The sequence below is a fragment of the Bos grunniens genome, chromosome 14 (assembly GCF_055505025.1).
Source record: "Bos grunniens cultivar Pamir isolate PY7600 chromosome 14, Bosgru_T2T1.0, whole genome shotgun sequence".
Lineage (NCBI taxonomy): Eukaryota > Metazoa > Chordata > Mammalia > Artiodactyla > Bovidae > Bos > Bos grunniens.
In genome coordinates, this window is record NC_141178.1 from 62,086,410 (window position 1) to 62,112,159 (window position 25,750).

Here is a 25,750-nt window from a genome sequence, read left to right on the forward strand (position 1 = left end):
CAGCATGAGAACAGGACCCAGAAGGCACAGCACACATGTGCAACAAGACCTACCCTTACCTGAGTCCGGAGCAAGGCTGAGCCCAGCACAGTGAGCTGGACATGGGTCACCTGCAGACTCAGGGACGTGAGCTAAATGCTTGCTGGAGTCAGGTCGTGTGTCACTACGTCCCCAGTGAGCATTACTGAGGGAAGAGCCGATTAACAAGACCACTGAGAGTCGGTGAAATGGATGCTCAAACATTTGGAGCAGTCCTATAACAGAATATATACCCCTGAAAATAAAACTTCTCTATTGTCTCCAGGTCCCCAGCAGAACACAGGGGCGATGCTGACCTGCCAGGGACACCTCAGAAGGGTCCTCCAGTCAGATGCGAGTCCTTAACCACAGATCCTACCAACCTATCTACCTAGGAATGTGTATGCATTTCAGCACCAAAGTAACTTGGCAAAACTCTGACACTGCTCTGAACATTGTAAGTCCAAAGACAAAAGATGAACTGAATGGATGGTGTCTTAAGCTGAGCGCTAAATACATAATTATTAAATATACATTCAGAATATTCATCACACCATGAGAGCAAATTTCATGTCAATTAATGTTTTATTGGGGAACTTTGTGGCAAACACAGTAATAAACAGTAGTGAATATTCAGATTAAAGAATTAAGAACATATATTATGAAACTGACACAAATATCTTTTCTCCAATTACTTCTTCCTAACACAAGGTCTACTGATTATAGAATAACAAGTATAAATTCCATTAATCCTTAAAACAGAATTTTAGACTCACGGCCCACAGAGAACTCTGCAAAGTCAAACCTGATAGCCTGTTTAACCATTTGAGGAGATATTCTTTCCCCAGTGAGGTAGTTGTGAAATATAATATGTGTCAGAAGTGGGACCCTGCAAAGATCTGGCATTAGGTTAAATCAGACAAGAATCCAGAGATGCATGAACTATGGATAGAGTGACTGCTGAAATAATTTGGGAGGGGACATTTAGAAAGATCACTTTTTAAATTACTAAACAGTAAACACCAAAATTATAATGCATAAATTTTAGCCCATTAATAATTTCTTAACTTTACATTTACATTATAACTTTTTGATATGCTTCAGAGACCTTGTGAAATTAAATTTTCCTGCTTTAATTTTTTAAAACTTAAAAAAAAAAATAATAAATGCATTGAAAGTGAAAGTGAAGTCGCTCATTTGTGCCCGACTCTTTGTGACCCCATGGACAGTAGCCTGCACCAAGCTCCTCCGTCCATAGGATTTTCCAGGCAAGAGTACTGGAGTGGGTTGCCATTTCCTTCTCCAGGGAATCTTCCCGACCCAGGGATCGAACCCAGGTCTCCCACATTGTAGACAGACGTTTTACCGTCTGAGCCACCAGGGAAGTCCTTATAATGCATTAGCTAAATTAATATAACAAAAACTAAGCAGTTAAACTTATGTGATTGCTTTAAAAATATTTATGGAAATAAAATTCAAATGTGCTACATTGAGTGATGCAAAATTTGTCTAGGGAAAAAACTCATTTTAATAGAATAATATAGCATGCAACATAATTTGGAAAGAAACATAGAGATATTTCCATCCAAATAAGACACAGTTAATGTGGGGTTCACGGTGACATTTGAAAAACATGGGTTATGGGGTGATAGAGGCAAGGATTATAATTCTACAAGTTGGACAGAATAGTGTCCCTAAGACACACAGCAATGTTGGCTCAAGCCTTCTGAGGTAGCAAGGGGGTGGGATGGGGATGCTCCCACATTCACACCTTTTACCCTGAGTGATGGTCTATAACTCCTAGCTCTAGAAGGTAATCTTGTTCTTCAGTTTTACCATTTCAGGAAAAGCAGTAATAATAGTTCCTGGAATGCAGAGGAACATGGGGTGAAGAGCTGCCTTAGAAAGATAGGTGTTCACTCAGACATACACCACCAAGGGGCAGTTTATTGCTGAATTCCATCTAGGTAATGTTCTAGACTCTAAATGCCCAGGGTGGTCCCAACAGTGCGTTAAATATTGGTCCATCAAAGGCGCCTGGTTTAACCAATTCAAGTTCATTAAATTGCGTCTATCAGTCCAGGATCACTGCCTCAGGAGGCTCCCTCCTGACACGTCAGATCAGGACGGTCTGGGGAGGCAGCCTGCATCTCTCCCGCACGGCCCTCATGCAGCAGGTCCTCTGAGTACCTGCTGTCTTCCCAAACAGGCCCTGTGCTCAGAATTTCCTCTGAAACCCAACGCACTTGGCAGACTAGGAGAGCTGGGGGTGGATGGGACACAGGAAACAGCCAGAGAATAAGTTGTCAGTCCGTGTGTTTTAAAAGCCTATTGACTGACAGCTTAAAAGAGTCATTTCATGACTTGTTACCTATGGTTACTGAGCCAACTCAAAAGGCAAATGGCAGAAATTAGATGTACAGAAAATAAAATGCGGTACATTGCATTTTATTAAATGAAAATTTACTGCATCTCTACTAAGTGGTCAGTGGCAAAGGGCTCTTAAAAGGCTGTGATTAGATGAATACTAAGGTCATTTTCATTCAATTAAACTACTTATTAGCATCTGCCTATAAACAGACAATTTACAGATGGGATCTTAATGACTGAAAAATTTGAAAAGATTCTAGAATTTACTAGTAATAATAGAAATACAGATTTAAATATCAACTTAATAATTTTTACCCAACAGAAGAGCAAAATTAAAGACTGGCATATGCCAAAGGATGTTCAGAATGTACAAAAGTGGAAGTCCTCACACACAAGTGAAGAGAGGAAAAATTCAAACAAAAATAGTCTGGCAGTACTTAATGTAATTGAAAGTGTGCAAACCTTCTGACCCAGCAAACCCATAAGTCAATAGGAGACATACAGAAAGGCTCTACCCCACTGCTGCCCACAGAATCTGGTCACTGGAAGCAATCTGGGTGTGATGCAGTAGTTCACTGTCGTTCACTGCAGACAGTTCACTAGTAGGTAAATAGGTTACTGCGCTTGTTCACTAGTACATATAGGCAGGTGTAATACAGTAGTCTACTAGTAGACAGGTACGTTAATGCAGAAGTTCACTAGTAGGAATACTATGCAGCACTTGAAGTGTAAAGTGTTCATTGCTGTTATGTCCAACTCTTGGTGACCCCATGAACAGCAGCCCACCAGGTTCCACTGTTTATGGAATTTTCCAGGCAAGAATACTGGGGTAGGTTGCCATTTCCTCCTCCAGGGGATCTTCCTGACCCAGGGATCAAACCGGAGTCTCCTGCATTGCAGGTGGATTCTTCACCATTAGGAGTACTGAACTTTACAAGGACATAAACAACATAATGGTATCTTTGCATACACTGGAGAAAGTAATTCATAAGAGAACAGGATTATAGCATAAATTTAAAACACACACAAAATGTCACCTATTTTATAGGGCTATTCCCATCTTTAAAAACTCTTTGACCTGTATTCTTCATCACTTCTGGCCACAGGAGGTGGACCTGCATAGACTATATCTCTCTTCCTCTAGTTTCTGCTTGAAGGGGCCAGCAAGAAACGGGGGCTGTGGAAAAGTGTCTGGGGGTGTTTGTTCTCAAGTCTCTGCCAGTCGAGTACTTGGGGTGGCAAAATGCCTTCTAAAGAAAGCAGGTCATGGCGGGTGGCTCTTTCATATGGTCCCTTCTCTGGGGCCAGGTGGGATCCCTGCCCTCCATCCTTTACCTCTTTGGGCACCTCAGGAGGATGCTCGATGTGCCTGCTGTTTCCCCAAGTCTCACCCACACTTTGTAAATAACCCATTTATTAAACTCCCTTCAAATTACCTATCAATGATCACAGCTTCTGGCTGAGTCACTGACTGAGAGTAAGTAGTATAACTAATTACAGTCCTACCATGAAGTCCAAGAAAATAATGGAAGAAGGGGAGAAATGGAGTGAGGAGCCCTCTAGATGTGAAGTCTGGCCGGATGGTGCCAATATAATGTGATCATGATGGTGAATCAGGTTTCCATCCTGAGGATCTGATCTAATGAACATGCATCCTGTTTCTTCATGTATAAAGTGAAGATTACCGTTGCTACTTGCCTTACAATTTCCCTACACAGGTTAAATGAGCTATGGCCTGCAGAGTGTTCAGCATGTGCTGAGCTGATCCCATGGGACTGGACCACACCCCAGGGAAGGATCACACACGGGACTAAAGACACATGGGCAGCTTGTGAACAGCTTGGCAAATCCGGCTGAGGAGTCACTCTGTGTGCACCAGTGCAGGTAGTAAGCAAGGGCATGGGAACAGTGGGGTTTCCCGTTGAGAAAATCGACCTGAAAGTGGTATGTATTTAGAAGGAGTCTGGGGGCCAGTGAGGAGGGTGCAGGTACAGCCATGGAGGAGAGAAGCAGATTCAAATATCAATAGAAACAAGAGTGTAAGACCAATGACTTGCACAGACATGGACTTAGAGCCTGTCATACAGAGTGAAGTAAGTCAGAAAGAGAAGAGCAAATATCAGATATTAACACACACATGTGGAATCTAGAACACTAGTACAGATGAGTCTATGGACATGAGTTTGAGCAAAGTCTGGGAGATAATGGAGGACAGAGGAGCCTGGTATGCTGCAGTCCATGGGGTCACAAAGAGTCGGGCACGACTTAGCAACTGAACAACAATAGAGACACAGACAGAGGTAACAAACACATGGACACCAAGGGGTAAAGTGGTGTGGGATGAACTGGGACATTTGAATTGACACATATACACTATTGATACTGTGTATAAAATAGGTAACTAATGAGAACCTACTGTATAGCACAGGCAACTCTACTCAGTGCTCTGATTAATGGTCTATATGGGGAAAGAGTAAAAAAAAAGAGTGGATACATGTCTATGTATAAAATTGATTCACTTTGCTGTACACATGAAACAAACACAACACTGAGAATCAGCCATACTTCAATTTTTAAAACAAGATGGCTCCCTGGCAGGATACGAAAGGAAGCAGAGAAACAGGCTGTGGACTCGAATGGAGGATGAGAAGCAGAGGATCCAGAAAGAAGAGGGGAGGTGATGCAAAAGAGGGAGGGGGAGAGATGACAGTGTCGCCAAGAGCAGAACAACTCCAAAGAGAGATGGGAAATCCAGGTCTAATAACGTCCCTGCACTTGGTGGCTATTTTCATAAATGCTTTTAGCTATGGCTTCTCAAGTCTTCTATTTGTTGAAAAAGCCCAGGCCCTCTTCCTACGCTTTCCATCTTCTGGACATACTTCTGGACGTAGCTCCCTGGACCCTGGGGATGATGTTTCATGAACCTTTTGTTCCCACAGCTCCTGAAAGATAGAGCCCTCAGCCAGCACTCTCCAACAAGAATGTAATACAAGCCACGTCGATCATCTCAAATTTCCTAAGAGTCACCTTTCCAAACTACAAAGAAACAAATGAAATTAATTGTAACAGCCTTTGTGAGGATGACTGACATACAACAAGCTGCATGTATTTAATATCACAATCAAGATACTGAAAAATTCACTTCAACCAACTGGAAATTTATATTTAAATCACTAAACATGAATGATACTTCTACAATTCTCTAAAATTGCAGGTTGCATAATAATTCTTCTAAGAATATTAAGTTCACTGTAAAATTAATTCATACTAATAAATAGCCAAAGTAGTTTTGATGCTTTCAGCAACCTGAATTTTTCATGGCAAATAATTAAGAAAGCCACATATAAAAATAAAGGAAAACCTTCCTTTTGCTTAAATCAATTTTTAAATTTATTTTAAATAATTAACAATTTGGTTGACAACGATTTTGGCCAACCCTGCTAATGGCCCTTACCCTTGCATGAAGCCTTTCAATTTCATCCATTAGGTTGCTCTGACCTCAAGATTCTTGCATTTCAGAAACAACATCAGCCACTGCCAACTTAGTTCATACAATCCATTCCAATTAGGATAATATTCAGCTTTTAGAGACATTTTTAATTTCAACTTCAATTGGTTTTCATTGGGTTCCTTTTCATATTATCAATTAGTTCCTTAAAACTGTGAATGCCAAAGTTCATTGTCATCCATATCCATTGAAAAATCAGGGGAACTGAAGCAGGGTATTTAAAAACCTGAGATGGTACAACCATGTGTCATGGTCCAGTAGGAAAAATGAATGGAAAATTAAGACGAGGACATAAACTGTAAAGACCAGAAACTAGGGTGCCTGCCAGGCTCTGGTGCACTGCAGTGTTGGGTTTTATGTTGGCAGAGGTGTGAGGATGCTAGCTTGAGTCCACTGGGCCAGAGCTGCGGGTGGACAACAAAGAATCCTGACAGGTGCACCACAGAGAGGCCACAGTGACTGCATCCGAGCTGGGTGCTCACTCCTTGGTTCAAGGCCTTGGCCTCTGTCTCCAGTGGACTAGGAATGCAGGACTGGCACGTCTTCAGACAGACCCACCTCCTCTACTGTGACGATTCCTTCTTGGCTGAGCTTCCCCTCGTCATGGGGACACATTCTCCCAGTGACCCAACATCTCCACTTGCACAACTCTACCTGCCCATGCCCAACACCAAGAAGGGAATTATGACTTCAAATGCCTTTAGTAAGGGAAATGATATGGAGGAGTCCCTGAGGGAATGCTTCTAGTTCCTCATTTCATTAGGATGCTCTTCAGACATTTCACTTCAGAAGATGACATTCGAATACCCCAGAGTTCTGTCTCTCTCTCATACATACACATACATACAGACACATGCATGATACAGATACACACTTGTACATGAACATATGTACACACATGTGCACATATGTAGAGGCACATGTACACACATATGCACAGACCCATGTGTGTACGCATACATGTACATGAACACATATACAGACATGTGTGTGAAGACATATACCTGTACACTTGCACATACATGCATGTGTGTATAGGCACACATGTGCACATGCACACATTCATGCAGCACACATATGTACAGGCACGTGTGCACATTCATGAGCACATACACATGTACAGGCATGCATGTGTACAGGCATGTGTGCGTGCATGCACACTTATACATACATGTCACATATAGATGTGTGCTTGAGCATATGTGTACTTCACATGCATATACATGTACACGTACATGCGGGTGCATGCATATACATGTACATGTGCACACACACAAGGGTACACGCACTCTTTCACTCCAGAGATGAGATTCAGTTCAGTTGCTCAGTCGTGTCCGACTCTTTGCAACCCCATGAATCACAGGATTTAGCAAATCTGGAATAGGGTCTAGAATCTGTATTTTCAAAAGTCTCAGAACTCCTTGGCCAGTTTTATTAACCACAAATCTAGACTAATTTTTGCTTCCCTCAACCTTTACAGCACTGGACTAGTCCTAAATGTGGAACATCTTTTCATATGCTTATTTGACAACTGTATAGCATCCTTGGTGATGTCTCTGTTTAGATCTTTGGTCCATTTTTTTAATTGAGTTGATCATTTTGTTTATTGTTGAGCTTTAAGAGTTCTTCACATATTTTGGATCAGAGTCCTTTATCAGACATGTCTTTTGAAAATAAGTCCTCCCAATCTGTGACTTGCCTTCACAGTCTCTTGATGTTGTCTTTCACAGAGGAGAGGTCTTTAGTTTTAGAGAAGTCCAACTTCTCGATTATTTTGTCTAATGGATCGTGCCTTTGTTTATGTATCTAGAAAGTCAGCACCATACTTAGGATCACCTAGATTTTCTCCTATGTTGTCCTGTAGGAGTTTTATAGTTTTGTGTTTTACATTTAGGTCTACAATCCATTCTGTGTTTACAAAATCAAGTAAACATGACATTAACTAAAATCTCTTCTTTAAAAATCAATAATTATGTGGGACCATTAATGAATGGTTTAAGATTCTGCATTGCCTTAGAGAAAATACTGTTTTACACCATTAACATATCAGAAACCAGTGCTCACAAACCAAAAGTAATGAGTACAAAACTGTCATCATTTATCAGTGGAAAGCCGAGTTTTAAACAGTATTACTTGTTTCAAATCCTTTGCTTACGGCCTGCCTTCGAAATACTATTAATATATTCTGTTAGGCATTCAAGTAAACTTATATAGATATATTCAGTTTACATATTACTACATAACAAACTACTTCTATGTGGATGTTCATAACATCCATAGAAGCCCCAAATTGGAAACAACCCAAATACTCTTCACATAGTACATGGCCAAAAAGCTGGTGCAAGTGCACCATGAAATACTACTCAGAAATTAAAAGAGATAAACACCTAACATGAGCAGCGACCTGGGTAGATCTCATTATGCTGAATGGAAAAGCAAACGTCATCTCAAAAGATCACAGACTACACAATCTTATTAATATAACATTCTCAAAAAAGACAAAATTCTAGAGCTGGAGCATGGATGAGTGTCTCTAGGGGAGTGGGGAATGGTCACAGTGTTAAGGGTTAGGTGAGGAATTTCTGTTGCAGACATTAAAAAGACCTGTCTTGATTGTGATAATAGTGATACAAATCAACACACAGGGTATATTATATAGAACTACACACATGCAAATGAGTTCAGATGAAAATGGATGAACGAGCTATGGCTGTTGGTGTTCCCTACACACTCATCACTAGCTGCTCCTCTACCTTATCCACAGACCAGCTAATACAACATATTCTTGGAATAGAAGATCTTACTGTGCAGGTGACTGCCAATGAAGCCATGAGGTTTTATCCCTAGACCATTGACAATAAACAGTACTCAGCAGATATCAATCTGCGTGTGGGACCACACAAATTTTTCGTCACCGCAGAGACTGCAGTCTGTCCAAGCATTTGTAGTTTACTTCAACAGCACACAAAAATCTGGTCTTGATAGTGTTTCCTCTTGGCTTCCACTGGCAGAATAATGGTTACCTAAGTGGTTACCTGATGATCTTGGTTTGCAACAGAGTGCCTGAAAATAGTGTAAATCGACAGAAAGCTCAAGTGGTCAAACATGGGTTTGAATTGGTAGAACTTAGTAGAAACGTTGCCTGAAGAGGATGAGTTCCAAGAACTACAGGAGTAAAGCAGACTGTTCAAGCCTCGAATGCCAGTGGCTGGTAGTGGTGAAGAATGAGAGGAACCAAGGCTTTAGCATTCTAAGCTCTTCGGCTGGAGCAAATCATAGCACCAGATCAGCAGAAACCTGCCACTCAGAGCAGCCCCATCTGCCAGCAGCAGAGAGGACTGAAACACTCTTGGATCATCAAGGTGGTCCATCTAATATAAGACTGAAGGCAGGAGGAGAAGGGGGTGGCAGAGGATGAGATGGTTAGATGGCATCACCAACTCGATGGACATGAGTTTGAGCAAGCTCCAGGAGTTGGTGATGCACAGGGAAGCCTGGTGTGCTCCAGTTCATGAGATGGCAAAGAGTTGGACATGACTGAGCAACTGAACAACAAAGGAATTCCTTATATAGGCCATTGACACTGATCATATCCTGAGACTTTTGTATTAGTATTACTGTGGAGAAACTTTTATTTCTTAGAGTTTGTTACCTGAGATGGCAGAGCTGTGTTGTCACAATTCATACCCTCAAAACAAGGGGAGATTGCTCTTTTGTCTCTGAATACCAGACATCTCTGCCAAAATAGTAACACTAAGGAGCAGACTTGGTGGGAAAGCATGCAAACTCAAGGCAGCAGATGCCTCAGTACCTGTGTTACTTCCAGGGCTGGAGGGGTCAGCTCCAGGGGAACTGATCACCAAAGGGAAACTTTTCAGAGGAAGAGTGGGAAATACAGCAAATGAAACCCTTAGTTTTGCTTTTCTAGGCACTCCATAGTGCACGTCTTGAGTCTTCACTCTGCCATGGCTCTCAACTGGCTCAGGGCACATGGGCTGAGAACCGCTGCTGGCCTGGTGTGGGTATGGACTCCATAGGTCACCTATGGAAACACGGCTCAGACCCATCTGTGCAACACTGTCTAAGCACCAAAGAACCTGAGACAGAAGGAACGGACTATTGCAGTTTCCAGAGGGAAGATTTCAGTGAGTGGGACATTCAGGAAGAACCTCTCCAGGGAACACTGGAGGCTATCTTCTTTAATAACTTTTTTTTCTTTTTTCTTAAACTATTCTGAAGGTCTTTGAGACTGTAGTTTAGCTGCATTCCAGCAGTGTCTCTTTGAGGTTGAATACTGGCCATTTACAGGGCATGTTAGGGAAATCAGCTCTGGGGTTGCAAAACGAAAGGTGGAATATGTTTTTCTTAAAACACGAAAGGTTTCAGAAAATACATTAGGTCATGTGGTTAAGGAAAACAGACTAGAAAAAGCTGTGAACTTGATCTTGTGGGTTTAACAAAGCCAGGTGATTAAAATCTGATTCATTTATTTTTTAAAAAAAATGAGCTGTAAATAAGATTCATAATCTGTTTGACAGTACTGTGGCAATACCAATGTCTGGTCATGGTGCATTACTATAGTGATTTAAGATCTTACCCCTGGGGGAAGCTGGGGGAAGACGTCACAAGAAATATCTCTGCCATTTCCTTTGTGTCTGTAATTATTTAAAAATAAATAAGAAGTTAAAAAGGTGATTATTCAAATACAGCATCGCTATGCTAACAGCGTCTCCAATGGACATTCAATCTCACCTGCTTGAGACTTTAAGACTTACATCTTTTCTAGCTTCTCATCATCCTGGGTTGCTCATTTACTCTGAAGGATAGTTCCGGGAGGAGCCATAAACAGTATTTGATCTTCCTTTACCATCCTTGGAGCATCATCACTGATTAAACCATAATTTATGGTTCTATGTTGATTCAGCCATGAGCCAAATTTGAACCTTTTTGCAAATTTGCAGAATGTTCTGAGGGTCAGCTTCCTAAGCTGCTGATCGGTGAGTATATCTCCAGCTCTGTCTTCTAGGGACTTCATGACTCCAGGTACCCTTGCTTTGCCTCATTAGACTCCGGCCTCCTTGAGGTCAGAGACGACACTTGATCCCTAAAAGGAATCTACCTTGTATCATTCTGCATGCTCAGGTGGCCTGAAAATACTTGGGCAAACAGGAACTGGTGAGTTATGAGCTGTATGTGCATCTACTCATCAGTATTCTGAGCACTTGACATTGAAATTTAGATTTTGGCAATGCCAACCAAGCAAGCTTTGAGCACAGATTATTTCTAACAAAGTATTATTTTCTACAAAGTACATTCAACTTTCCTTATGAAAGACTCAAATATTTTAAATGATCAGAATACTGTATCTTCAACATGAATATTGTTCTACAATTCCAAATATTGCAGAAATTTAAGAAGCTTTCAGATTTTTCACTTTATCAGTTAGTTATAAATGAAAACATTTACTGGTTTATCAGAGCTAGTTGATATACTCCTCCCATTCATTAGAATGCAACCCACCTTGAACTTTCCTTCAAAATATCCTAGAAAATGACAAAACTGGTATTACATAAACATATATCGCCTTAACAATCCAATAAACAGATCTAATAATGTTCTATCATGTCCTGATTCAGTATCATTCTGCTAAGCATTTATTGCTAATTCACTTTATAACAGGCTTTATTAAAAGTCATTAAAACCTGCAGCTGCATCCCTAATTATTTCCTAAATATAAAGACTGCTTTTATAAATGATCTTCTTGTTCAAAACACTGCCATACAACTCACAAACTCTTTGTTGGGAGCCAGAGAGCTTTTATTCTTTACGAAAAGAGATGCTAAGTAATTCATCAGATGCCAAACACTTTTTTTTTTTGTCACATTTCGGCTTTGTTCCAAGTGGTCAACTTCTATGTTCATTAAGAATAGGTATATTGATAACATAGTCTCAGATTCATGCCCAGGACTTCTACCCACTGGTGTGTCATCCAATCTCTTAATGTGTATCCTTGATAAACTTGAAAAAGCTCAGTGATTTGGCAAAGCTAAGCACATTGAAGTGTAGCTTGCATGCAAATATTCTGGAGACACACGTGGAAGGAAGAGAGGGCATTTCATTTGGAGATTGGTTAATTCTGCTCAGAAGAAAATAGCCTAGTGGGGCGAATTATATGCTTGTAAAAATAATGTAAATGATTTCTGTTGCTGTTATTCAGATGCTCAGTTGTGTCCAACCCTTGGCAACCCCATGGACTGTAACCCATTAGGTTCCTCTATCCACGGAATTCTCTAGGCAAGAATACTGGAGTGGGTACCCATTTCCTTCCCCAGGGGATCTTCCCAACCCAGGGATTGAACCAGGTCTCCCACACTGGGAGGCAGATTCTTTACCATCTGCGCCTCCTGGGAAGACCAAATTATTTCTAGGCTCCATTTAACTGATTATTTTATGATTTCCTGCTTTTATACATAACCAAAAAAAGAAAACTTCAGAAAAATTAAGTATGGATATGATTTAAAGAAATTTCATTTTCACTGGAAAAAAGACACACTGAATTCTATGTAATAGAATTGCTTATTTCTCAAAACAGTTTTTTTTTTTTTTTTAATTTTTTAACAGCAGGTGGGACAAGGCAGCGTGCCCATCCTGCGCTCCAGAGCTGGGAACAAGATCGTATTTAAAAGGAGAGGCCCATTCCAGGACCTGCTCCCTTACCTTATCCACTAGGATGAAAAGAAGCCTCAAAACAGTTTTATACATTCATAAGCATGACCAATGTATCAACACCCATCAATACTGTTGACAGTTGCCCGAAAAATGTAGGACACCTGTGATTTAGTGGGTAGGACAGTATGTAATTTGTATGCATATACTGCCCAGAATATGACCTAGAGGTACAAGGACAAAGGTTCCCAAAGGATATTTCAGGTGGAATAGTGACAGAACATGAGTAAACAGCTAAGTAGAATCACTGCAACTACTAAGAAACACCAGAAGTGTTCTCACCACAGAGCTGTGTCGACCGGCCATCTACACTGAGGTCATTGAATTTTATAACTGGCAGAAAGTAATTACTCCATTAGTCAAAAAGACAAGGACAAAAATAGCCATGGTCACTACATTAATACTAGAGTAGTTGTTGCATTCAGTCACTAAGTCGTTCCCAACTCTTTGCAACACCATGAACTGCAGCCCGCCAGGCTTCCTTGTCCTTCACTATCAAGCTTCTATCCATTGTGTCGGTGATGCTATCTAACCATCTCATCCTCTGTCTCCCTTTTCTCCTCCTGCCCTCAATCTTTCCCAGCAACAAGGTCTTTTCCAATGAGTTGGCTCTTTGTATCAGGTAGCCAAAGTATTGGAGCTTCAGCAGCAGTCCTTCCAATGAATATTCAGGGTTGATTTCCTTTAGGATTGACTGGTTTAATCTCTTTGCTGCCTGAGGGACTCTCAAGAGTCTTCTCTATCACCATGGTTCGAAAGCATCAATTCTTCCATGCTCAGCTTTCCTTATGGTCCAACTCTCACATCCATACATGACTACTGGAAAAGCCACAGTTTTGACTATATAGATCTTTGTCAGCAAAATGATGTCTCTGCTTTTTAATACACTCTCTAGGTTTGTCATACCTTTCCTTCCAAGGAGCAAGCATCTTTTAATTTCACAGCTGCAGAGTAGCTGATTACTTCACAAAGAACACGTCTTTACAAATCTATAATCAGATAATTTCTTGTAGCCGTGAGTGACTGACTTGCCGATGGTTGCCAAGTACACAGACAATGGCACAGAGATCCCATGTAGATAGCAGTTGACAGCATAGCTGCATTTCTCAAAGGCAGGGTACCCCTTCGCATTGCCCTGCTCCCCTGTCCACATCTCCTAACCTCTGTGGGCCAGCCTTGGACAGACTCACTGACTCAACCCCCATGTTGATGCAAATGTGACTCGTTGAGTCAAAGTAGCTCCTGTGGATGTACCAAACCACGGACTGCATCAGTGATGAGGGGATAGCCCCCACCGTTTGGTGGCACATCGTCCCCTGCACATTACTGGAGGCCTTTTAGGGCTCTGCAAGGTAACTGGCTAAATGGCACACTGTTGGCTTAGAAAACTTAATTGCCTACCAGAAACCAGATAATTTATTCCTTTTATACCAAGATACAGTCAGGAAGTTATCTGGAGAATCTGAGAGGCTGGAGAAAGGAATTTGAAAATCAGACAAAAACAAATTTCTGTTTGCCTGGCCTGGCTTGAAAATTCTAGTCATTCCCATGGAAGTTATTCAGCTCATGAGAGAGAAAAAGCACTGAGGACACTTAGATTGATCTGAATAACACTGCACTTATTTTTACCATCAAAAATTTCTTTTAGCAAAATGTGGAAGTTTTACATAAGATCTAATATTAATGAGATATAAAAATTACATAATGAAAAGATATTTTATTATTATTGAAGATCAATTGCAGCCTTTCAAGTAAAATCAACAACAGGTTACATATCATCAGTGGAAGAAAGTTAATCTTCCAGTGACAAAAATGAGTAATTACTTGAATGTTTGATATATTTTACATGATCACTTAAAATGAATATATAATTTACTGGAAAAAATAAGATTTTAAATAGGTCTCTTCCCAACTATTATCTATATTTCTTTTAGATTTATCATGTAAGATATGATATTTTGGGCTTCCCTGGTGGCTCAGACAGTAAAGAATCGGCCTGCAATTCAGGAGACCTGGGTTCAATCCCTGGCTCGGGAAGATCCCCTGGAGAAGGGAATGGCAACCCACTCCAGTATTCTTGCCTGCAGAATTTCATGGACAGAGGAGCTTGGTGTGCTATAGTCCATGCAGTCGAAAAAAACTGGACAAGACTGAGAGACTAAGGCTATATTTTCATGGCTTCAGCAATCATTTCCATTTTTCCAGCTCTGAGCTGGACATGTCAGGTTATACCTCTTTCTGAAACCAAAGGTTCCTCCCTGCCATTTGGTCCTTCCACCTCTTCTCCACTCAGAGGACACGTCCCAAGTCAGGTCTGACACCTTTCCTTCCAAAGATGGGTGTTTTATTCCCAAGTGCATTTGTATTTATCCAGCCCATGGCAGGTACCAAGCACATGACCTAGCTTGATTCATTTCCTATGTGCCAGTCCATCACCCATCACCTTACCATCCAGTCTCAACTGACTCACTGCTCACCTTCACCTCATGAGATCAAGTTCTCATCACCTCAAACCTGAATCGCTGCAGCAGAATCAACCCTGGTCCTTTCTGGCTCACCAATGCTTCTAAAATATGACATCCAACATATGAGTACAACATCTACAAACCCTCCTATTTGTACAACAGTGTGGAAGTGAAAGTGTTAGTTGCTCAGTCATGTCTGACTCTTTTCAAACCCAAGAACTGTAGCCTGCCAGGTTTCCCTGTCCATGGGATTTTTTCAGGCAAGAATACTAGAGTAGGTAGCCATTCCCTCCTCCACTGAATAAGATTAAGGTCAAGATAATCTGCAAGACCTTTCAAATCCTTAAGAATCTAAACCCTTCCAGTTCCTTAGTAAAAGCAAAAGTTAGTAAAATACAATCACTCGGTTTGTTTGTTTATAATCATAATTTGAAGCAAGTGAAGCATGTAATCAATGGGACAAGAGATATTTCTTCTTTCCAAACCACCTACAAAGTATGGAAAATATGAAATATTGACACAAATCTTAATTTTGACTCAATGTATGGAGACTCATTTATGGACCTCACTGTCTCATTGGCAAAATAGGAATCAGAATGTTTGCCTCAGGCCTGCTGTGAGATTCATAGGTAAGATGCCCTAGAGAGGGAATTTCACAAAACTGCTGAAGCCACAGAAGTGCTGAGTCTCACTGAGGATGGGAACTCAAGGAGGTTGGGTCGCCTGGAATGTAGTCATATGGCCCATGAAAACCTCATATAACAGTGAAATACTCTAACTTTAGGACTTCCCAGAAATTTGCCGCCATGGAAACAAAATATGAAATGGAAAACAAAAACACATTGCTTAGGTAGATAGTAGGCCAGTTTCATTTTTCAGTAATCACACAAAAGGATTTGTAAATAGAGAAAAAGGATGGACTTGGAAAGAAAAATGAACAGCCTGAGTGTTTGTGAATGTAGTAAATTAGATGAACTACCCTCATCTTACTTACCTGAGCTCTAAAGGTCCTGACCACATAACAGTTTGCTCATATGAGCTGTAATCAGAGGTGTATTCAGGCAATTAAATTAATCTGCTCTTAGGAGTTTTATTTCTTCAAGATTAAAATCAGAACAGAGAAACATAGGATAAATAGTTGAGCTAAACTGGTATAGGCTTACCACTTGATAAATGAGGAAATATTATATAAAACTGCAGGAAAAAATATAGAAAAAACAGCTCTCCAGCCAGAAGTACTATTACCCACATTGGCCTCTGGCTCTGTTTGTGTGTCCTCTGGATACTAGTCATTTCTCAGTAACAAACTGAAAGGACGCCCACAAAGCTGGGGTATCTTAATTACATCGAGGCCACATTATGAACATTTCATCTTGTTAATAAAACGTTCTGCAAAAACAAGCTTTTAGAGAGACAACAGCCTATGAGCCCACTTTCCTGAGCATTCTATCAATGGTAGATATAGGAACTGACCTAGAAAGCTTTGGTAAATTCTTTATGACACTGCAATGGACAGTTGCTGTTCTTTCCACCTTATAATATAACCTCTCCCCTTTTCTTGAATACTGCATCAAAACTTGTATTGGAGGCAGTGCTGCATTTAACAGACCATAGTAACAGCTGGTTCTCTGTTTTCCTCTTGGTCTTACAGTTCCCCAAGGCTTTCATCTGGTTAGAGCTGCTATTGTGGGCTTCCCTTGTGGTTCAGCTGGTAAAGAATCTGCCTGCAATGTGGGAGACCTGGGTTTGATCCCAGGGATGGGAAGATCCCCTGGAGAAGGAAACGGCAACACACTCCAGTACTCTTACCTGGAGAATTCCATGGACGGAGGAGCGGGACAGGCTGCAGTCCATGGAATCACAAAGAGTTGGACACGACTGTGCAACTAACTTTCACTTTTCACAGCTGCTATTGCAGGTATCAGAGGACAAAGAAGGGGAAGAGTTGCCAGAAGAGACACATCATGGAACATTGTTGATCTGGCTTCATTCCTGCCTGTTCTTAGGACTTTTTTCCCACAATATTTTGACCAAAGAAATGGAGTGGTTATTTCTTCTTAGCCACTCCTCATTTTTAGAGATATATTTTCTTGTAAACTTCTAAAAGATATTAATATGAAGTTTTATTTTGCCAAGTCCTGATTCATTCTCCCACTTTTAGAAAGAGAGAGAAAGGACTGGAAAAAGACTGATGAAATATGTCAGTTTTGGTTTTTAACAAATGGTACTGAAATCGGAGTAGTCATGGTCTGCGGCTCTGTGCCGAGTCCAGCTTGCAGTCCATTTTATTCCAATTAAATCAGGTAAAAACCAAGAGATTTCACCCAAAATCTGGTTCTGGATCAAATGACATTATTCTAATGACTTTTCACCCATTGCTTTTTTCCTTTTTTTTTTTCCTCTACTGTTTATTAACTTTTTCTTTTTTGGTAAATGATAACAAATCAAACCAAAAACTCATCATCATTGTATCACTGACTAGACAATTATATAATTTTCCATTTCCAGTTCAGTCAAATAGTTTAACCAGCAGACTATATGGAAACTGACTATGACACCAATGGTAGTTTAGATTTCTCAAGCTTACGCTTGATGTATTTTTAGTGATACTCTAGAAATCTATACAGACCAAATGCTTATCAATTACATTTTTTAAAAATTATAGCCACTTTTAAAATTCCAACTGATGAAAAAAATAAATCATGAGGTGTTACTTAACTGGAGATTTCCTGTGTTACCTATGAAAACCAAGACCACAGCATTTCCAGGGCCGCCCATGGACCAGCCCCACGCTGTCTACCCTCCACTCCATCCTTACTAGTTGGTGAAGCAAGACAAATTGCTTTCTGGATGTATTATCAGATGCTGAGTTTTTAAAGACCACTTAATCCTATGAGCTTCCTTATTGGGATAACTAATGGTAAACATTACTTCTCCTTACAGACCAGAAAATGATGACAAAAATGCAGTGGTTGATTCATTTCAGGTCAAAATGAAAGTACAGTTGACCCTTAAACAACATGGGTTTGAACTGCATGGGTCCACTTATACCCAGATTTTTTTCAATAAATATATTTAAATTTTTTGAGATTGGTGATGATCTGAAGAAATGCATAGCCAAAAAAAAAAACTAAAAAAAATAAGAAAAACTTAGGCACGTCATAAATACATAAAATATACACCATACAGTGTCAATGGATTGTTTATATTACTGTAAGGATTCTGGTCAAGAGTAGGCAATTAGCAGTCAATTTGTATGCACGTTGTACTCAGTCATGTCTGACACTTTTGTGACCCTATGGACTTCCAGGCTCCTCTGTACATGGGATTTCCCAGGTGAGAATATAGGAATGGGTTGCCATTTCCTCCTCCAGGGAATCTTCCCAACCCAGGGATCAAACCCAGGTCTCCTGCACTGGCAGGTGGATTCTTTATCACTGAGCCACCTGGGAAAGCTATTGAGAGGATTACGTATGAATTTTTGACTACACAGAAAGTTAGAGCCCCTTACCTCTGCATTGCTCAAGGGTCAAGGGTAATTAAAATGAACTTGGGTGTCACGCTGACCTCGTCTTGCCTATTTGGTTTAAAGCATGATGTCAATTTTGAATACTAATTTTAAATGAAGTCCTCCCTGCATTAAAATATTTTTTCCATTGAGAGATATAAGAAAATTGATGCTGAATTCCCGGGGAAATATTATATTCCCTACATTTAAGCTCTTAAAATGCAAGAAGCATGTTGCCATGTACTAATAGAAGGGACTTTTTTGAGGAGTGAAGGAATGATTGCTATAAGAGATGACATAATAATTCAAAGATATAGCACTTAAGTTTCCAAAATACTCTCAAGAGCACCATATTGAGACTTTCCAATATTCCAGCATATGCATCTCTTCATTTATTCCACAAATACCTAGATGTCAACAATATGTAGAGGACCGCATCTTAATTGGTAGATAAAGTACCCCGTGTTAGGTAGAAAAAGTTGAGTAGTGGGTTGAGTGGCTTGCCCAAGATCTTAAGACCAGCCTTTCAAGAATCCCCATGTCCTGACTGTCAAACAAGTCTTGTTCTGCTACATGGTGATGCATAACATACTTCATGATGCAGAATGCGGTCTCTTTCCATGCATACCATGCACGCCATGCACAACTCATTCTGCCAAGCTCAACAGGAAGAAAATACAAAATGAGAGGTCTCTCCATTTGTGTGCCAGTCTATGACTCACTGGAGGTGAGATAGCTATAGAAATAATTTCTGGCTTAGGATACACTTTTCTTCAGTGGCTTTTGCCTTCTTAATAGAACTGGGTGAATAACCAGGTTCCTTGCCTAGAATCTTTTAATCAGTATGAAAATAACAAATCAATTATCGAGGGACTTCTTAAATTCCAAAATAATCATCTCTTCTTTTACATTTTTTGTAAACATGTATATAACTTGGTTCAAACCCAAGCAAGCAATTCCAAAAGCAAATGTGGACCTTCCAATGCAATAGGATCTGATGGTCAATAATCACACTGAAGTGAAGTGAAGTGGCTCAGTCATGTATTAATAATCAGATGGTCTAAATAATAATACTGACTTATAAGTGTTTCTATAATATTTGTATAATATAAAGGTTCAAGCCAGAAATCTCTGTCCCACTCTCATGCAGACCATTTCTTGTTAAAAGAAGAAAAGTAACTTACCAGATTTCAGAACTCATTTCAAATTATCCTATGGTCCTATATACACTTTCCATTGTCCTCATTATGCAATCTTACTTCACTTTTCTCCTCTGAGTCTCAAGTAGAAGCAACACAAAAACACTGACCCCCACCAACAGAACTCCTTCCTCTGAGAGGGGATGTTGAATACTATGTCTGATACTTCTCAAACTTCATGCATCCTTTTTTGGTAACAGACCAAAAAAACATCAGGAAAGAGAGCTATTTTAATAGGATATGGATGTCCTAGAATTAAGTATTGATTTCTCTTTATAGACAAGGGATTCTGTGCAAAAAGCGGTATGATTGTATTAGCCCACCCACTCCTTTTGTGGAGTCAGGGAGACTGGGGGGAGTTAGAGATTATAATTTACATAGGCACTAAATTGGTTTACAAAATGCTGTCTCAATGCAATGGCATTTCACCACAGATAAGGAGAGCTTCCAGGCAGCTTGCCTGGGCTTGGAACGGTGAATCAGTTCTTTATCTCTGTGATTAAATCTCTAAAGGGATGAGCCCAGGATAACTTTTACTTTGTGCTGTTTCTGTCACACATGGAGAAAGCCTGCCCCCTCTGCCACCGAGAAGGTAACTGCGGCCACGTGCCCACAGGCCCGCTTCCATCTTATGCTCTGCTGACCAGGCAGTCTGTCTCTGCTATTAACTGACAACCACACTCAGAGTCTAGCAACAGGCTGCAACTCTCTTAAAACATGATTAATTAGTATATGTGGCAATTTCATGTTCACATCTTCCAGATTAGGGGAAAAAAACAAATACACAAAAGCAGGTTTGTCAGGGGCACATCGCAGGTCTCCTGGTGAGGACTCCAAATCAATAGTGCATTTTTCCTCCTGAGATCGCCGCTTCTGACTCACACAGGGCAATAGAGCCCCCAAGGAGCTCCATGACACGGACACCACTCTCCCTTTCTGCTAAGCAAGCAGGTTTGTGGTAAGTGGCAAGTGACAGTTAGGAACAATTTGTCCCCAGAGTGCAGTTTCTGCTCTCAGTCAACGCAAAACAAGGGCCCTTCAGCACACTGGCCAATGCCATCTTAACTGCCGTCAAGGATTTGAGTGATGAAAAACAGGGCAGTATGGATATGTATTTTATGATCGATTATAGATGCCCTGTGAAATTCAAAGGAGAACCTGAAGAACTGTGCTTTTTCAAAAGGGTCAACTCTCCCCACAGGGCTGGTCGTGCTCACAGCACCACATGTGTTCACAGGGTTGTTAGAGTCAGTCCTGCCAAGCCCTGCTCCCCACTAACTGGATGTGCTTGGTGGAACCCACCGAGCCCTTGGTGAAATGTCCCGCGTGGGCTATAAATATGCCTTTACCCTGTGAAGCCCTTTTCTTAAAGCAGAATGCTCATCAAGGTCACTGTGAAAGATTGCAGTTCTAAAGCTACAGAAGTAAGAGTCAACAGAAAATAGATTTCATAAACACTTTAAAGCTTATGGTTCGTCCAAAAACTCTTGGCCCCCCGCCCCCACCACTTTGTGGATTTCAGTGACAAATGCATTTTCATAGGACTAAGAATGCTTTGGAAACCTGTTCTCCTAAAAAGGCACACTATAGCTTCTCATTTTCTGCCTTCTGGCAGATCTGGTTTGAGCAAGCAGTCTTTAGAAGGCTAGAAAGACAACATTGCATAAAAATGTGTGTATTTCTGTAGGTTAAGATCCACAAGTGTAGGTACACTCTGGATTGGGATAGAGAGAGGGACTGGGTGTACAGTTTGGCACATTATATTCATATAAAATATAATAGACCAGATGGTGAAACCATCACTACTAGTAACTTTTTGAGTCTTGCATACTATGTAATACAAACAGGATCACTTTAAACTACATGCATAACATCAAGAGGGAAAAAAAACTTACAAAATGCCACATTGTATTCTTTTGGGGGAAAACACAGACACATTCAAAAAGATACTAGATCATCAACAAAAATATCCAACTAAATTTCTAATATATTTATATAGGCTTACACACACACACACACACACATATCATTTTTAATATTCTTGTCACATAAAGGACTTCAGATAAGTAAAACATCCAACTACTTTACTAGGCAAGATTTTCCCCAAGATCATTACGCAGGAACAACCATTTAAAAATCAAACAGTTTATCATCTTAATCCACAAGGAAACAATAATACTGTTTCAATCTTTCCATTAAAATCTTGCGGGGGTGGGGGTCACTTGAGTTACAAACAAGCAGTAATAATAGTATTATCACTTACCGGCCAAGTAAAAGAATTAGAATCTTCCAGTTTCTCTAACGCCAGGTTGTGAGTAGTTCTAGAAGCTCCTCTCGCAAAGCTATTTCCAAAACAGGTGCAGCCCGCTCGGGAGCATCCTGTTTATTTGGAGCATCGCTGGGCCTCCTCAGAGCGCTCGGACCCAGTCTGCAGAGCCCATGGTTCTCAGAGGCCGGACAACTTCGGCCTCTCTGGGCTGCCGGTGCTCCTCTGGCCCCTGTCGACAATTTTCCTGGAAGTTGCTGCCGAGTTTAATCTGTGGATCAGGTGAGCTTCTCTGAGCCCTGCGCGGGGGTCGCAGCAGGCAGAAGAAGGTCCCTTTCGGTCTGTCACGGCCGGCCAGGGGGGTGCCGGGGCATCGGAGACGAAGCCCCTTAGCTGCTCCGAGCTGAGAGAAGGGCAGCCCTCGGCGACGACGGCGGCAGCGAGGACCGTGGCGGCGCAGTGGGGTCCCTGCGGTGGCCCGGTCCAAAGACGCTGTCCATCCCCGCTGGTGCTGAAGTGCGGGCCCGAACCCCAGGCCCGGCCCCGCGCTGCACTTTTCCCCACCGGCGAACGCGATCGGTTAGCTGTTCTTTCAGGCTTGCCTCCGCCGGCGCTTCTTACGCTGCAGGGCTAACCGGCTTTCCAAGATAACGGTCTCATGTTTGTCTGGGGACACCGCTTCCGGACAGCATCTGCCGTTGGAGGCAGAAATCCGTGGGAAATCAGTTGTGAGCCGCTCCTGACTTTTCAGTGGCCGCGAACGAGTTTCCTGATGCTAGAAATGAACCGGAGCGCACGCACACGCGCGCGCACACGCGCGCACGAGAGGAGGAGGGGGGAGAGAATAAATATAGATTATGTACCGTGGAAAATCCAGCGCTTCTGTGGGTCTCTAATTACATAAGATGGAAAGGGCTATTTCAGAAGACTCCGCAATCTCCATCATCCATGGGGGTGGGGGGGGGCGTTTAGATTCTGAGAAGCGCCTTGTGAAATTCCCAGGTTAGACACAGCACCGAGACCCTCTGAGCAGAAACGACAGGTTACTGTTTAATGAAAACACAGAAAATGAAAAAAGGAAAAGGAAAAAAGAGAAGGCCCCGATACCTTGTAAAGCGTTGCTGAACTGGCTGGAAATCCTTGCCGAGCCCCTGGGAGGGGGTCGGGCGGGACTAGGACGTTTGAGCGCGAGGCTCCGAGCCGGGGAGGCAGCGATGCGCGCCGGGCGCAGGCTCCTTCCCCGAGGCCGGGTTGGCGCGCGTCCGCAGCCCCGGGCCTTGCAGGGCAGCGGGGGAGGCGGTCTCTCAAAGACCGAACGAGGGACGATAAAGTCAGCGGGAAAGATCGGCCGTCCCCGCCCTTCTAATGCCTGAATGCAGCTCAGCCCGCCGGTCCCGGCTTGGGTTTCCGCTCTTTAGCCTGCTTCTGATCGCTGCCCTCAGGCCTCGCCGGCCCCTCGCCCCCGCGGCGCGCAGACCCCACCTCTGCTCGCGGCACTGGCTTTCACAGCCGCCGACCCCAGCACCAGGAGGGGCGGCGCGGGGGTCCCCGGGACGGCCACCGAGGGCTCCGCCGCCCACATTCGACACCCGGTGCGGACGCGCGTGGGGTGAGGCGGGGGACCGAAATTCACTACATTGGAACTGCTAGAGAGCTGATCAAAATTACGACCAAGGACTCATAGAAGAGGGAAAATGTAGCTGGGCGTGGGGATCGTACCACCGCGCACCTCTCCAGGCACTGAGAGTGCGAGTGTCATTTTCCGCGCCCGGAGATTGTTGGAGACCTGGGAGGGAACTCAAGAGGGAAGGACCGGGTGTGGAGTGAGGGCGCTGGAGATATACGCGAATTTCCCGAACCGGGTCCCAGGCCCTCCTCGAGGCCGGGCGTTCAGAGTCCTCGTGCCCGGATGCCGACAGCAGAGGGAGTCGTGCGCGCAGCGCGGTCCTCCACGCCGGCGCGGGGTATCCGAGCCAAGGGACTGGCGCCGCGCGTCCAGAGGGCTCCCCCAGGACCTGAGGGTAGGGGACTAAGTGGGAGGCGGCAGCCAGCGCGGCTCCGGTTGGTTCCCTCAAGGCTAAACGGGACTGGACCGGCGATCACCTGGGATGGAAATCAGACATGCTTGTTATTCACCCCGGGAAGTCCACGGTTTCCTTAGACTTTGAGCCACCTCTCCGCCGCTAAGGCTCGAGCGGGATCCCGCGGGGGGGAGGGGGGGGGGCGTGGGGCGGTGGGGCTGGAGACACGCAGGGGAGGCGGGTTGAGCGGGGCGAGGCGGCGGGCGAGGGTCCGACTCACTACGGGCCTCCAGTACCCGCTGAGCTGCGCTGGGGAACCTGCTCTTTCGGTGGGAAAGGGCGCGTCGCCCGCCCTCTACCGGGCCTTTGACCAGAGGCGCTGGTGACTGGGGCGCCGGTAGCAGGTGCGGAGGGAGCTCTCACACCGCGTCAGATGGAGCCATCCCGCCTTCACTAGACCCGCAAAGCTACTCAGAACGTTGTTACTTGGGGCGAATGTGGAAGCGTGTGTTTTGCTTTAGGGTCCGTGTGAAAGTAGACGGATTGCTGGGGATCTTGGTAAATGAAGTTTCTCTTTTCCTTGGATAGATGTAGACACACATGTGTCTCTAGTGTCTGCAGAGACACGTCGTGTCATCCCCACAGACAAGCTTCACAAAGTGCGGGTTTTGTGAGAGGACAAACACATCGCTTCCAGGTTTGGGGAGCTCGGACTGTGCTCGCCAGGTGGGTGAGAACGCTTTTCTCCGCAGAATTTAACCCGCTTGATGCGATTGATGGCGTCTGTTATCTTCTCCCGACAAGTAGAAACAAGGATAATAGCAGAAATTTAACACATCAGATAAAAGAACCGTATTTAAATGAGACGCAGGGCACAAAGATGTGACTAATTAAATCATATGCCGTTGATTATTCAGACCTGGAGGGAGAGATTCCCTTTATGGGGCTGGTTGACAGGGACTCAAAGTCTCTGGGTCTTTTCCCCTGCCTCTGTCTCTGCCAGGAAGAGAAAAAAGAAATTGCTGATTAATTTGAATTGTCAGTCCCAGTAAGATCAGGTTAGTTTGATGTCTTTTTTTTTTTTTTTTTTGGAAGGAGAAGCAATATCTACTCCAAATTTTCCTCATCAAGTCGTGTAACCAGTTACGGAAATTAACACGATGAAAATTATATATAAATGAATATAAATAAAGTACACAAACCAGGGGACAGATAAACTGAGATGAACATGAACTATTTAAAGAAAGTTCACCTTTAAAGCAGTTTCTTAAGATTCATTTTAAATGTTAAAATGTTTTAAATGTTAAAAATTTTGTTATTATTTTTATAATATAAGCATAGTAAAATGTGAATGTAAATCTTCAAAGCAATACAATCTATGAAGCATAATTTTCACAAGAACCTGCCTCTTGAGAAACCCATATGCAGGTCAGGAAGCAACAGTTAGAACTGGACATGGAACAACAGACTGGTTCCAAATAGGAAAAGGAGTACATCAAGGCTGTATATTGTCACCCTGCTTATTTAACTTATACGCAGAGTACATCATGAGAAACGCTGGGCTGGAAGAAGCACAAGCTGGAATCAAGATTGCCAGGAGAAATATCAATAACCTCAGATATGCAGATGACACCACCCTTATGGCAGAAAGTGAAGAGAAACTAAAAAG

General features: G+C 42.6%; 1 protein-coding gene and 1 pseudogene across 1 annotated transcript in view; one reads left to right on the forward strand and one right to left on the reverse strand.

Annotated features, from left to right (window-relative positions):
• Positions 1–23,308, reverse strand: part of SNTG1 (syntrophin gamma 1) — a 417,402-nt gene extending 394,094 nt beyond the window's left edge. Inside the window, exon 1 of the mRNA XM_086335479.1 lies at positions 22,058–23,308. The gene's annotated coding sequence lies outside the window, so the exon portion shown is untranslated. The remainder of the gene's footprint in view (positions 1–22,057) is intronic.
• On the forward strand, positions 8,603–9,314 carry LOC147359527 (alpha- and gamma-adaptin-binding protein p34 pseudogene; annotated as a pseudogene).
• Positions 23,309–25,750: the final 2,442 nt, after the last annotated feature.